Genomic DNA, 14,242 nt, shown 5'->3' with positions numbered 1-14,242 from the left:
AAGTTAGAGGAATTTTGCAATATACAAATACAAATTAAGAACACTTTAATGTCTTACTTGAGTGGAGTCATGAGTACTGCCATTAATGTACCCGAAAAAAATGAGTACTATCATTAGAGTCCTCATTATTGTCCTCATTATTATCCTCACTTATGTTTTCTTTTTTTTTTCTGCTTTTGCCTTATGTTTTTCTTTTTGTTTACGTCGTCTTTTCTGTTCATCTGTAGACTGACTTGTGTCATTACTGACATCACCTCCATTTTCCAATATTTTCTTCTGCCTTCTGATTTTCTTGTTCATGTTACGTTTTTTCTGCAGTTCTACTGTTGAACAATGATATTCCACTATATTTGGCAGATGAACAATGTTTTGAGCACTTGTATTCTCTACCATATCACACAAGACTTCCTCGTCTTCAAATCCTAGGTTCTGAAGAAGTTTCCTCAATAGGGAGAAGTTTGGTAAGATAGCCTACAACTTTTCATTACAACCTTCAATAGAATCCACATATATATACAGAGCTTTTTTTTACCCTGAATCTACAAAACCCAAATAAATTTTTAAGTTAGAGGAATTTTGCAATATACAAATACAAATTAAGAACACTTTAATGTCTTACTTGTGTGGAGTCATGAGTACTGCCATTAATGTACCCGAAAAAAAATGAGTACTATCATTAGAGTCCTCATTATTATCCTCACTTATGTTTTCTTTTTTCTGCTTTTGTCTTATGTTTTTCTTTTTGTTTACGTCGTCTTTTCTGTTCATCTGTAGATTGACTTGTGTCATTACTGACTCCACCTCCATTTTCCAATATTTTCTTCTGCCTTCTGATTTTCTTGTTCATGTTACGTTTTTTCTGCAGTTCTACTGTTGAACAACAATATTCCACTATACTTGGCAGATGAACTATGTTTGGAGCCCTTGCATGTCAGCAAAACATCATCATTATATTTGAAGTAGTTTCCATCAGCCAACTTATTTTTAACATCTCTAAAGCTCCTGCTACTTACAGTTTTGAAAAAGCTCATATACCATTACCGACTCTGGGCAAAACACTATTCACATATGTTAAACTTTTTGATAGATCATTCATTTTTTATATTAGAATATCATGCATCAGTGTTTCTCCATGTCCTGGAAAATGTAGGTGGAGAATCAAATATTTAAAAAGGAATTAATTTATACAGCAAGGGTTGAGCCATGGTCTACTAACGAGAGGTTATTGTAGAGGGTAGTTTTTTCCAAGAAGGGAATTGTCATGCTTTTTAGTATTGTATTTGTAGTCATGTTCACTTGGTGGAAATTGATCATGTAAATTTACCTGTATTTTTTCTCCTCTTCTAGTTGGTTCTAGTTTTTTCTTGGTTTGTTTTTTTTCCTCTTTGTTTTTGGGTAGGCACCCCTTGTGCTATTTTTTTTTGTCAAAAGTGAATAGATTAAAACTCAAGGGTTTGTCAAACGACACTTACAACATGCGAGAAAGCATCTCTAAGAGTGCTACTACAATGCACATAAACATAAGAAAATTAAGAACAAGCATGTCTACACTCAGCTGAAAACAACCAGCTAAAAACATGAAGTAAACCCCCTAGAGTTTAAACAAAAGCCCCTCAAACCCCAAAATAACAGAGAGAGAGCCTAATGACTTCTGAGCAAATAAGATAAAAAAAACAATTTTAACCAGTGCTCCCTTCCTACAACTAAACGACTTTGCCAGAGTTGTATTGCATCCGTGAACAGGAAAGTCAGCGGAGTGGCTTCATCGGCACCACAAGGGGTCAAAACAGCAACTCTTAGTACAAGCAGAAGAGGAAAACTTTTGAAGACCCAAACCCACAGCAGCAGAAAGTGCTAGATCTGAGTTTGGGCACCATCACATAGACAAGCGGATGCAGATGGTGGTTGATGGATGACAGTGGAAGCTACAGAGGTGGTCGCAAGTGGTGGATGGAGGGCGTCAGCCGTGATCTGAGGGATCGAGAAGGACAGAGGTGGCAGCGGCGGACAAAGGTGGCGAAGGTCACGGGCCTGGGTTGCATAAACGCTGGCGAGGTGGCTAGATCTGAGACACAACTTGCTAGTGATGAAGCGGCGGAGTAGAAGGTGGATGATGGTTGCTGAACGAAAGAGGGAGGGTGGTGGTGGAGGCCAAAAGAACGGAGAACACAAAAAAACCAACTTATTTGGGTAATAAAACCACCTAATATGGTAGAAAACCCACCTGATGTGGGAGAAGGCCTAAACTAGTAGGAGAGGAACCTCCCTAATGGAGGAGAAAGGCCCCCCAAGGGGGCGGCTGCAGCTTTAACAAAACCCTAGCACAGCTCTTTTCGGGAGAGAGAAACGTGTAACGCACCACGATACCCTTGTGCTATTTGAATGCAATGTTTTGGCTTATAAAAAAAAGCATATCATGGGTTGGGCCATGGTCCACTATCATGAAGGGCCCATTAGTAAATGGGTTAATGTATGTGCTCCAGTATAATACTGAATGTTTTATTTTTTCGTTACATTATTATACTGAATTAACTTTGACCTCGGGTTCAATTAATGATTAATAAGTAGGGTTGGCAACGGGCCCCGTAGGTGCGAGTTTGGTCATTCCCATACCCGAACCCGAACTTAACACACAAACTCAAACTCAATATGGGTGCAAATGTTAAACCCAAACTCAAACCCTGGGTTTTGTGTTACCCAAACCCGAACCCAAAACCCGATTTAAGCACCGAACCCACAAAAAACTCAAAAACCCGACCCGAAAGCAACATGTACATAAGAGAACAACATGAACATAAGTTGATTAAACCTCATCATCTTTCCAATACAAAGGAAAAATTAGTTCATGAACATAAGCTGATAAACAACATAAATCATGGATTTATAAACATCTCAATTCTAAATGTCTAACTAAACTTCATTCTTTAATATTCTTCTAATTAAACTTCTCACTCGAAGTCTTCAACAAACAACAACAACCACAAATAATATAACAAAATAATAAAATAAACCACAAATTCGGGTTTGGGTTTGGGGGCGGGTTTAATCAATGCCACACCCGAACCCAAACAGGTTTTAAAACTCGGGTGAAACTCACACCCAAATCCAAAGAAATCGGGTTTCGCCGTAACTTTCAGGTTGGGTTCGGGTTAGGCCCCACGGATTTGGATTTTCTTGTCATCTCTATTAATAAGCATAATTAAGTCCATAACTTTTCGATTACAATTAACAAGCTGAAATCCAATGGTAATTTTTTTCCAGGAGGGCCAAGATTGACGAGTGTTCCAACTAACTTATGGACCCAAAAAACTTCTTACTATAACTTAAAGCCCAAAAGAGAAGCAGTAAATCAGCTAAAATATCTCCTGATAGTCTCAATTATGCACAAAGGAGAGAAATAACACTTGAAAACTTGATGGCGAGGACTGTTTGCTGTCCTTCCCAATTGGTGGTGCCGTCTTTGGCCTTGTGACCCTAATTTGGAAGAACATCATTCACACTGTTTTTTGGTCTCTAGATGTATTCTGCCTGAGTGTGTAACTGCTTTAATTCTTTCTGCAGAATTAGGTCCCCTGTATTCATTTCTGTTTTCTCATTAGTCTCCTAGTAGTTTCTATACTCCTTTGGTCAATTCACCTAAGTGTGATTATGGCCCAACCTGCTAGCCCGTTTTTTATGTTCTTTGCCTTGGCTTTATGCAATAGGTTGTAATGGACTGGACCCATTCCCAGAACAGGCTTCGGCCTGTCTTTCAATGTTATCCATTGACTTTTAACCAAAAAAAAAAATTGTAGCTCGTTGGTTGTATTTCAGATTTTAAAACCATATTTGCTTCTTAATGTAAAATTTAGAGAAGTAACACTTCAAAAACATTGTAAACTTTAGGAATTTTAGATTAAGATAATAAAAGTTAAAAAAAAATTGAATATTAAATATTTTGCTTAAAATTTGACCATAATTAGAAAATTTGAAAGAAAATAATTTTGATTAGTTTTAATAAAAAATTATTCTTATTTAAATTTGGATTTGAATATGATATCACTTAACTAGAAATTTTTTAGCTGTAGACTGGCTTGCTAAACATGGCTATAGCCTCTTGGCTCCTGGTGTCCATTTCATTAGTCAGCCGGATAGTGAGCTTCAACTTCTCCTGCTGAAGGATTCTCTTGTTGTAACATAGTTTTCTTTTACTTGTTTGTTAATTTTCCGATGTATCAAAAAATAGAAGTTTTTTAGAATTTTCTTTTCTTTTCTTTTAATTTAATTCTTAAAATCACAACATAAATTTGTTTTGCTCCTCATCTTTACCCTAGCGGCTGCCGTTCTCGCCAAGGTTCTTCTCTTTTCTATGTTCAATCAATCACTGCATGCAATGGCGTTTTCTTTGTTTATGAGTTTGATTGTTTGTTGTTAAATGCCTTTTTTTCTTTTCACTTTTTGAAGTTTGATTGCTTTTCTTTTCGTTATTTCCCTAATTATTTCATCAGTTTATTAGTTCAACATTATAAGGTATATGATCTTTTCTTTATCTCACTGAGTTCCTGATGAACTAACTGGGCAATTGTTACTGTGTTATGTTACTTTCTTTCTCAAATTGTGTGGCATGGCAAAGTTTGGGATGATAATGCAATTTTCTAGTCCATTCTGAATCACTGACTAATTGCTTATTGTTTAGATTTTTGAACCATTGAATTGAAAGTAGATGGACCTCAGAGAATCAATGAGGTGCCAAACAGATGTTGCCCTCACCATCACAAAGCATTTATTCTCTAAACAAGAATATCAGGACAAGAACCTCATGTTTTCACCTTTGTCCCTCCATGTTGTTCTTAGCATCATGGCCGCTAGTTCACAAGGCAGCACACTCGACGAGTTTCTTTCCTTCCTCCGATCTGACTCCATCGACCATCTCACCACCTTCTTACTCTCATCTCGTCTCTGTTGTACTCTTCGACGTTGCTTCTCCATCGTCACATCATCTTTCTTTTGTCGATGGAATATGGGTTGATAAATCGATTTCAATATCCCATTCTTTTAAACAACTTGTGGCCACTCATTACCAGGCGTCTCTGTCTTCAGTTGATTTTCAGACCAAGGTACTATGTATCACTTTTTTAGCAACATCTTAATTTTTTATAATTGGAAAATCCATCCAACAAATCCATCTATGAAAAAAAATATTAATTTTGATGTTGTTTTATAGGGTGATCAAGTGTGCCATGAGGTGAATTCATGGGTTGAAAGAGAGACCAAGGGCCTTATCACTGAGCTTTTTCCTCCCGAGGCAGTAGACAAGTTAACCAAGCTTGTCTATGCAAATGCGCTCTCCTTCAAGGGTGTGTGGAAATACAAGTTTAATGCTTGATGTACATCCAATTATGACTTTAACCTCCTTAATGGTACCTCAGTCAAGGTTCCCTTCATGCGCAGTGGGAAGGAGACACAGTTTATTAGAACTTTTGATGGTTTTAAAGTCCTTCGTCTTTCTTATAAACAAGGTAGGGATAAAAAGCGTCGGTTCTCTATGTACATTTTCCTTCCAGATGCAAACAATGGATTGTCAGCTTTAATTGAAAAGTTGGCTTCAGAATCTGGTGTTTTGAAAGACAAGCTTCATCGCTGAAAAGTGCGAGTATGTATATTCAAGATTCCAAAATTCAAGATTTCTTTTACACTTGAAGTTTCTAATTTGTTGAAAGAGCATGGAGTAGTTTCACCTTTCTCTCAATTGGATGCAGATTTTACAAAAATGATGGACCCTCCTTCAGAACGAGTATACATCGAAAGCATGTTTCACAAAGCTTCCATTGAGGTAGATGAACAGGGCACTAAAGCTATAGCAACGACTGCTTCAATGTTCGGCACTTGTTGTGTGCCAGATGACATAGATTTTATAGCAAACCACCCTTTCCTCTTCTTGATATGAGAAGATTGACAGGAACAATCATTTTCATTGGGCAAGTGCTTAATCCTCTTGATGGAGTAGACCCATTGGTGAAGGTTAGTAATTTAAATATTTGATTGTTTTTTATTTTGTGATTAACAATTTCACGTCGGGAAGTTACGATTCTTTTCACTTAAGATGTGTATTATATTATGGACCAGGTCTTTCATTGGCATAGTATTTGTCACTTGAATTTTTAGCAATTTGTGAGGTTTGAGAATCAATACAACACAATCAAGTTTGAAGTTTCCGCTAAGAGAACTCAATAACATGTCTTACATTACATAATTTGTTATTTAAGTAAAAATGGAAATAAAGACAGTTAAACATAAAATGTTAGCCATCTGCACCTGTTGTGCGTTGCATTATTTTATCGTCAATACATCACTGCAAGTATAATTTCATTTTATTATATTTTAGGCATTTGACTTACTCTTATACATAAAATATTTTAGGAGGATTTGAGAGAAAAACACCGTGCCTGCAGTGACAAGGCTGAGGAGGAGGAATCTAGTGATTTTGAACTGGAGGAGAATGGAGAGGAGGAAGATGAAGACGATGATGATGGTAAAGAGCAAGAAGGCAAGAGCCATGGTTGAGATTGAACCCTCCGTCAGAAGGAATCTTATACAGGAATCTTATACGTTTATATGATGATTGGAAAAATAAAATCTACAACCCCAATATCTATGGCTGTAAGAACCAAAGGATTAATTGGTGGTAGTTAGCCATTGGGCTTGGGGCTTTTTGTTCCCTCCTTGTAACCAAAAAAAAAGAGTAGTTTTTTTTATGAGTATGAAACTGAAGCTTGTGCCATATTAATTATTTTTTAACACTATTACACTTAATAATTTTAAACTATAAAATGTGTAGCTCATTAATTATATTCTCTTATCCCACTCATTAAGACTAATTTCACTTTCTTATGCCACTTTATAGTTTATACACATAATATGACAAGTGTAATTTTGGAAGTTTAACATTAATTTAGAACAAATTTGTCGCATTTAACTACTGAAATTTCTTTTCTTAAACTGTGTGAGATAGTTTTTTTGTGTCTCTTATAAATAGGACCAGAGGTAATATTGAGGTAAATGAAGAAGGCCATGCAACTCCAACAACAACCGGTTCACTATTTGGCGAGCTAAGGGAATGAAGGGATTTGCAGGGTGAAGGGTCAGGGTTTGAATCATGGTGAAGGAACTAATTTACTAACAATTACTCCCTTCATTCCTAATCTTTTGTTGTTTTAACTTTTGGCATAAATTCCAAAACTTTTGTTGTTTTACTAACCCAATGCATTTTTTCTCAATTTATTCCATGTATACCTTCATTTAATACTATATCTCTCATCTACCACCTCTTATTTTCACCAATCAAAATCATAACAACTTTCTTAACCAGTAAATATCATTCTCTCTCTTCACTCTAACTCAACATTAAATAGGGGTGTTTATGTCAACAAATATATCAATGATTGCACTCTTAAACAATGTGCATAACCTTAAACAACAAAAGATCAAGAACGGAGGGAGTAACAACTAACATTAGCCTATAAAAAAAACCACTTTTAAAGTGCTGCAATTTTACACCACTTACTTCCGGTTATAGCAGGTCAACACATTAATTTTTTTAAAAAAGTATTATTAAAAATTTGTTATATATTAAATTTGTTTAAAAAAAGATGTGTTGACCTATTATAGCAGGTTAAAAAAAGTGGTGTAAAATTGCATTACTCTAAAAGTGGCGCATATTAAGGGTTACCTAGATTTTGTAGCAAATCACTCTTTCATCTTATTGTTACGAGAAGGTTTAACCGAAACAATCAACTCTATTGGACAGGTGCAAAAATCGTCTTGATCGAGTAGCCTCTTGGTGAAGAAGGCTAGCAATTTATATGACTGTATTTTGTTACTAGGACGAAACCCCGTGCATCTCCTCTCAAATTTTAATTTTAATATAACGTGGTGCAACATACAAAATAATGTCAATTTTTAGTTATAATCATATTATGGATTTTTTATTTTAATTGCTTTTACGAAATTAGGTTGTAATTTATTATTAATAGATTACAAATATGCAATAATAATAATTGAATATGTAAATTAAATAGTTTTTACTTTTTTCAAACATCTTGGGAAAAAAGTTGGCATTTATTGTGTTATTAACCAGTGTTATTGTTCCCGAATGATAATTTGAAAGAAACTTGGAGAGCAAGCAAGAGAAGAACAGTCTGGAGGTAATGATTGAGATTTGAAATTTTTGCAAATGGCGTCAGAGAGAGAAAGCTTGGAGTAACATTTATATTTGGTTATTGTTTTCATGTCACGCGTTTGATGCGTGAAGATAAACCCAAATTTTTTTTTTTGAGAAAAGATAAAAAAAAATTCAATATCTGGATTTAAGTTCTTATATACTCTTTTGATCCATATTATAAGTCTCATTTTTTTAAAACAATTCCCAAAATATAAGTCACAAATATTGAATAATTTTTGCAATCTGAAAATGCTGGATTGACAATTTCAGAGACTCGATCTTCCTCACTGAGATACTGTTCTTGAACCTGAGGATCATGCACAATTTTTTGGAAATTAAGGATAATGTTGTGAGAAAAAAGACGGTCTGTAGCGGAAGATGCAACTGGAGAAGGTGAAGACAGACCATTGGAGGATGAAACCTCCATTAAAAGCAATCGTTAGAGAGGAAAGCGGTGGAAGAGTGTGGCATTTATATGCATGTTCATGTTGTTATTGTTTCAGATGCTTACTCACGCGTTTGATGAGGAATTGAATTGGCGCGTGTGTGGCCCCTACTCTCATTTTTGACATCTTTCAATATATGAAATTAGTCTCCAAACCGTTTAATTAATTCATGTCGTTCTTGTTCTTGTATCAAAAAAAATCAAAAATCATGTTCTTCTTATATGTCCAATATTATACATCACATTTTCTTTAAAAACAATTTTAAAATATAAGTTACTCTCCGTTATCAATGAAATATTGATTAATTTTTTTTCATGTTTACCCTCATATGTAATATAAAAGAGATAGTGTGATTTTTAAAAACATTTAACTTGGAGAGAGAAAATCATAGATAATCTAGAAAGTTAATTAACTTTTTTGCAATTTTATTACTAGTAACTAATTTTCTTAATTCGTTCGATTGTCTTGGAGTTGGAAGATGAGTGTAACTTGGATTCCTAGAGAGGATAATGGTGTGACAGATTGACTTGTTAGGAAAGACGCTCGTAGCCCACCGGTGGCCATCCGAGTGGTTGATAGATCTGATGTGGAGTTAGAAGCGATCCTGCTGAAGAACTCTCCATCAGTTTCGTAATGTGTTTTCTTCTTCTTCATCATGCATCATCATCATCATCCTCCTCCTCCTTCTCCTCCTCCTCCTCCCACCCACCCACCACCTCTCCATCTTCTCTATCAAAATTTTATCCTCTCTAACAACCTTACCTCATACACGCATCCTTCTCAGCCACTGAAGAATTATAATTTCGTCTTTTTTTTTTGTTTCACATGTTATTGCAACAAACAAGAGTCAGGGAAGAACTTTGTTGCCTCAAAATTTTCTTGAAGCGCCACCATTTTGCTGCCTCGAAGGTTTCTCCCCATCTTCTTAGAGATGAAGGTGAATGCGATGAAAACAATTCCGAATTCTGCTGCCATAAATCAAAATGATACCATCGAAATCGCTCAAGAATTGTGGATCTCTATGATGGGTTGACTGAATGGCGAACGGTAATTGAGGGATAGCTCAAATGGTAAGAGCTTATAGACATATAGGTTTCATTGATCAATCCACGAGGGGAAATTTGACTGGAAAAAAAAAAACTAGCTTCAAGCAAAGAGCGAGAGTCGGAGAAGCAAACCTAGAAATCCTCTTCCGATTTTGAAACCTACCCATCGAGATTCGAGAAAGGGAGAGAGGGATCGAGAGCGAAAGACAACAAAGAGAAGTGGAGAGGCGCAATGTTGCTACTACAAAAATCAAAGAGGGGAGAAATCATTCGCTAAACAATAAAAAATCAGCGGGATATGGCATGGTGGCCCGTGACTGTGAGGGGGAAGTTATGGCAGCGGCGACAGCGTATCCGGTGGCGTCTCTCTCACCTTTGCTGGCGGAAGCGGGTTGCTTCAGATGGGCACTCAGGTTGGCTATAGAGTTGGGATTTCGTCGTGTTGAGTTTTAGACGGACTGTTTGCAGCTTTTCAACTGGTGGAGGTCGTGTGGGGAAGGGGTTTCTTTTTTAGCGACTATTTTCAGCAAATGTCACACTCTCAATTATGGTTTTGACGTTTTTTCTTTTGCTTTTGTTAGACGCTCTAGTAATGCTTTAGTTGACTTGTTAGCGAGGAACGCTTCCACTTACATAGATGTAGTGTGGGTGGAGGAAGTTCTGGATACTGCTTCTCGTTTGGTGGCGCAGGATATTTTGGCAGCCTCCTGTTGCCTGATTTTAATATCAGCTCATAAGGAATTATGATGATTAATTAAACATCAATAACAAATAATTGAATATAACTTAACAAAATGAAATAACGAACAAAAGTATGTCAATAGAGCAACAATTATCCAATTAAGAAACTAGGAAAAACATCAAAAACCAAAAATCCAAACCTGCTCAGCATAGTTCTGCGGAAGGGCTTCAATGGTGCTTTAGTTAGCTCCTCTGCAAGATCACAGCAGCGAATATTGTTGTTAAATCTAAGCCACATTGAATTCCATGTCAACAGAAGTAACAATAAGAAACAATGTAGAAATAACAAGCCAACATATCCAAAACGGGAAAGTTGTCTCTTTTTAGTCATGTTAATTTAGCCGATTCTTTAGGAAATTCTCATAAGGTTGTAGTTTGTTGTTATCTTTATGACTTGATAAAACATAAAAGATTCATGATTATAGTGCACTGCATTGTGGTTATTAAACTACATCCAATCACACCTGGACAAACAAAAATAAAAGCCCAAACGGAAGCACTTTTATACAGGGAATGAATTCGTAAAGCACTTAATGTATGAAAGATATATTCAACCAAAGATATATACTTGAAGCCTTAATTAATTTAGTCTCATACCAAAGACTATTAGACCCATTGACAGAGAAAATGAAACAAAGTAATGAAATTAGAACAATTAGAACACTAGTGAAGTTTATGGACATGAGTCACATGACTCATGAGTGTGGTGTGTCATCAATATTCATCAACTAGCTTAACTTGGCACCTACTTCAATTAGAAAACTAATTATTGAAAATTTGAAATCAAACTCACTCAAAAATCTAAATAGAGACATTCTTGTGTTCCTTTAAAGCTTGTCAACCTCATATTCAACCAACTAAGCATTGTTTGCGCCTAGATTTTTTTAATAAACTGTGAATTAATTGATGAAAACATTTTGTTTACCAATAGAGGTTATATTTAATTTCAGATAAGTTCACAAATTATTGTGCAGCAAGCTTAACTTGCTTCCTGTTGGGAAAAAGACTTTTCACGCTTCATAGCTGCTTCAACTATGTGTGGTCGTTCATCCCAAACACTTGCAATGTTGCTTCCCTCTCTTGACGGATCCAAGCAACAACACAAACCATTTTACAAACAACTAATTAGCATCTAAACATAACCCCTAAATTGAAACCCAAAATAAAAATTAATTAGAGCCTAACAGTGAGAGTGTTTTAGATAGAGCAAATGAGTGCCTAGGCATATGAAATTCCAGTAACCCCAAATCATATAAACCTAGAGATGGAAGCCTCCATGCTAAATTGAAGCTTTGCGTGCCAATGCAAGCTTGTACATCTAGAATCAGAGGATTTCCTGTAAATGGATGGTGTTGAATGGAAGCCATAAGCCCAGGAAAGGAAGGGCATTGGCAGCAACAGACATTGATTGTGCAAGGGAAGGTCATTTTGGCCGAATAAAATATTTCCCCTCTCATTCTCTTACTTTTTGGTCCAATAAAATATTTTGCTCCCTTAATATGAATATTAGAAAATTATTATATGTTGAGTTAATATTTTTGAAAATACGCTTACCATTTTTTCAATTTTGTATTTTCTCCCCATATATTTTCTCCTTTAAGTAATTTTTCTTATCTTTATCAGATTTTTTATTTTATTATTCTTACAATTCTTCCACTTGAAAAAAATATTCTTTTTCTTTTGATGATTTTTTCTTGATAAATTTATTGCATTTGTATTTCGAACTCCCACTTTTTTATAAAAAGAAAAAAGATGTGTATGTGATTAGTTTAAGTTGACGTGGTAGATATATTAATAACTAATATACCTACAAATTTAAAACTTTTAACACATTTTCCCATTGTGATTAAATATACATAAATGTGGAGTCAGCTAGTTAAAAGATTGAAATTTGGTGGGATTCAAACCCTATACAAGGTTATCTAAATCGAGTTTTGTAATCACTAAAATACTAGGAGTTTTTTGTTACAAGAGAAACATTTTCTTTTATAGGCAAAAATATATTATAGAAGGAGGTACTAGGTAGGGGTACCTCAAGCCCAAGAACAAAGAATTAAAAAAATTGTACACATACCAAAATCAGAATCAGGCCAAGCAAGGGCCCAAAACCAGCAAAAAGAGTAAGAACGAGAAACGGTAAGGAGACGTTCCTAACAGACACACTAACATCAGGGAAACCAACTGCAGTTTCAGAAGCTCCAACCTTGCACGACTTCAGCTTCGCAAATCAACAAGACGTCAAACAGATACTAAGATTCAAAAACCACTCAAACAGACATAAGGCTAATCAATCGCATCTTATACTTTTTCCTTCTTACTTTTTCTTTTCTTCCTATCTCTCTCCTCCTCCACCTCTTTTCACCACATTTTGAGGTGTGAACAAATAATTATTCCATCCCAACACATGACGCAAGAACAATAGAAGGCTCTACTCGTCAAACACGAAGTAAAGTACCCTCACGTGAAGATGCTAGTTGTTTTAATTTAAGATGTGCACCTATTAAATATATGTACAATTTAAATTATATACACTATCATAATTTTTTATGGGTTTGGAGACTCCTATCCCTACTATGTTCCGCCATTAGTGAGCACACATCATACTTTTTACATACACGTAAACAACTCATACTTCAATTGGACTAGATTCCAACAATTCAAATAGTTAGAATAACCAGAATTTTGGACTAGATTCCAACAATCAAATCGTTAGAAGAACCAAGATTCTCATGAGAGTATTTTAGTGAGTAGGAAAAACGGTTGATGTGCGAATAGTGGTGTGAGATTTTTTGTTGTTGTTGAAAGCAGTGGTGTGAGATGTGAGAGATGAGAAAATGATATGAAGTGTGTACTTTATGAATTTTTCTTTATCTTTTATAAGTTCGAATTTAAAGAAGACAAAGTAAAGTCGTCACTCAGAGTTCATGGTACAATATTATCCCGTGGGGGCCTTTTGATTATATGACAAGGAAATACATGGTGTCATTGGTCAAACGTGTGCGGTAGGCTCGCATGCTTACTTCATGCGAGGGACTTGCATGCTACTTTGATTTCTTGAGTGTTATGAATTTGTGACAGTTTCTAAGCAAGAGAGCTATTGATCTCTGGAGTCTCGCGCTAAGGTGGGGCAGTGGAAGGTGGTGGAAATACACCAAACAATACGCAAGTTAAGGGGCAGTATTTCCACCAAACAATACGCAAGTTAAGGGGCAGTGGGGGGTGGTGGAAAGACGCTAGACGTGACCCAAGTTGATGGTTGGCGATCCATGTTCCATGAATAAGTATATTGGGTCAAGTTGATGGTCGACATTCAGCCAAGTACCGTGAATATGGTCATGATCAAGTGACGACATGTGGTAGTATGGCCATGGTCAACAATTTATTTGGTCAGTTGGGGGCAACATATGATCGGGTCATGGTCAGTGTTGTCCATGTAACCCAAATAAGTTATAGTCGAACGAGCGATGATAGAATGTCAGCCTCTCCTAAAGGTATGTTGAAGCTGATTTTCAGCATGGCGCTTGTAAGGGGAAACGTGTTTATTTTGAGGCATAAGGATACTAGATTATCCCATACAAAAGACCTTTGCACGCCTCCGTTACCTTTAGGGAGACTATCCCTTGGTCCGTAGGTTCTGGCACAAGGTTAGAATTCTAGCTCTTCCAGAGTGGTATCTCACTGATGGCTCGGAGGAAAAGTGTGAAAATTCTGAAATTGATCGATAGTATTATAGCAATGTCGGTGACATACCAAAATACATTAGTTTGGTAAAATCTAAGACTCTAAAATATTAGAACACAACGGAAAAG

General features: G+C 36.0%; 1 pseudogene; it reads left to right on the top strand.

The window, feature by feature from the left end:
* Nucleotides 1-4,820: 4,820 nt before the first annotated feature.
* On the top strand, nucleotides 4,821-6,026 carry LOC130713236 (serpin-ZX-like; annotated as a pseudogene).
* The last annotated feature ends 8,216 nt before the right edge of the window (nucleotides 6,027-14,242 follow it).

This window comes from Lotus japonicus, chromosome 4 (assembly GCF_012489685.1).
Source record: "Lotus japonicus ecotype B-129 chromosome 4, LjGifu_v1.2".
NCBI lineage: Eukaryota > Viridiplantae > Streptophyta > Magnoliopsida > Fabales > Fabaceae > Lotus > Lotus japonicus.
This window is presented reverse-complemented; position numbering and strand designations above follow the sequence as displayed.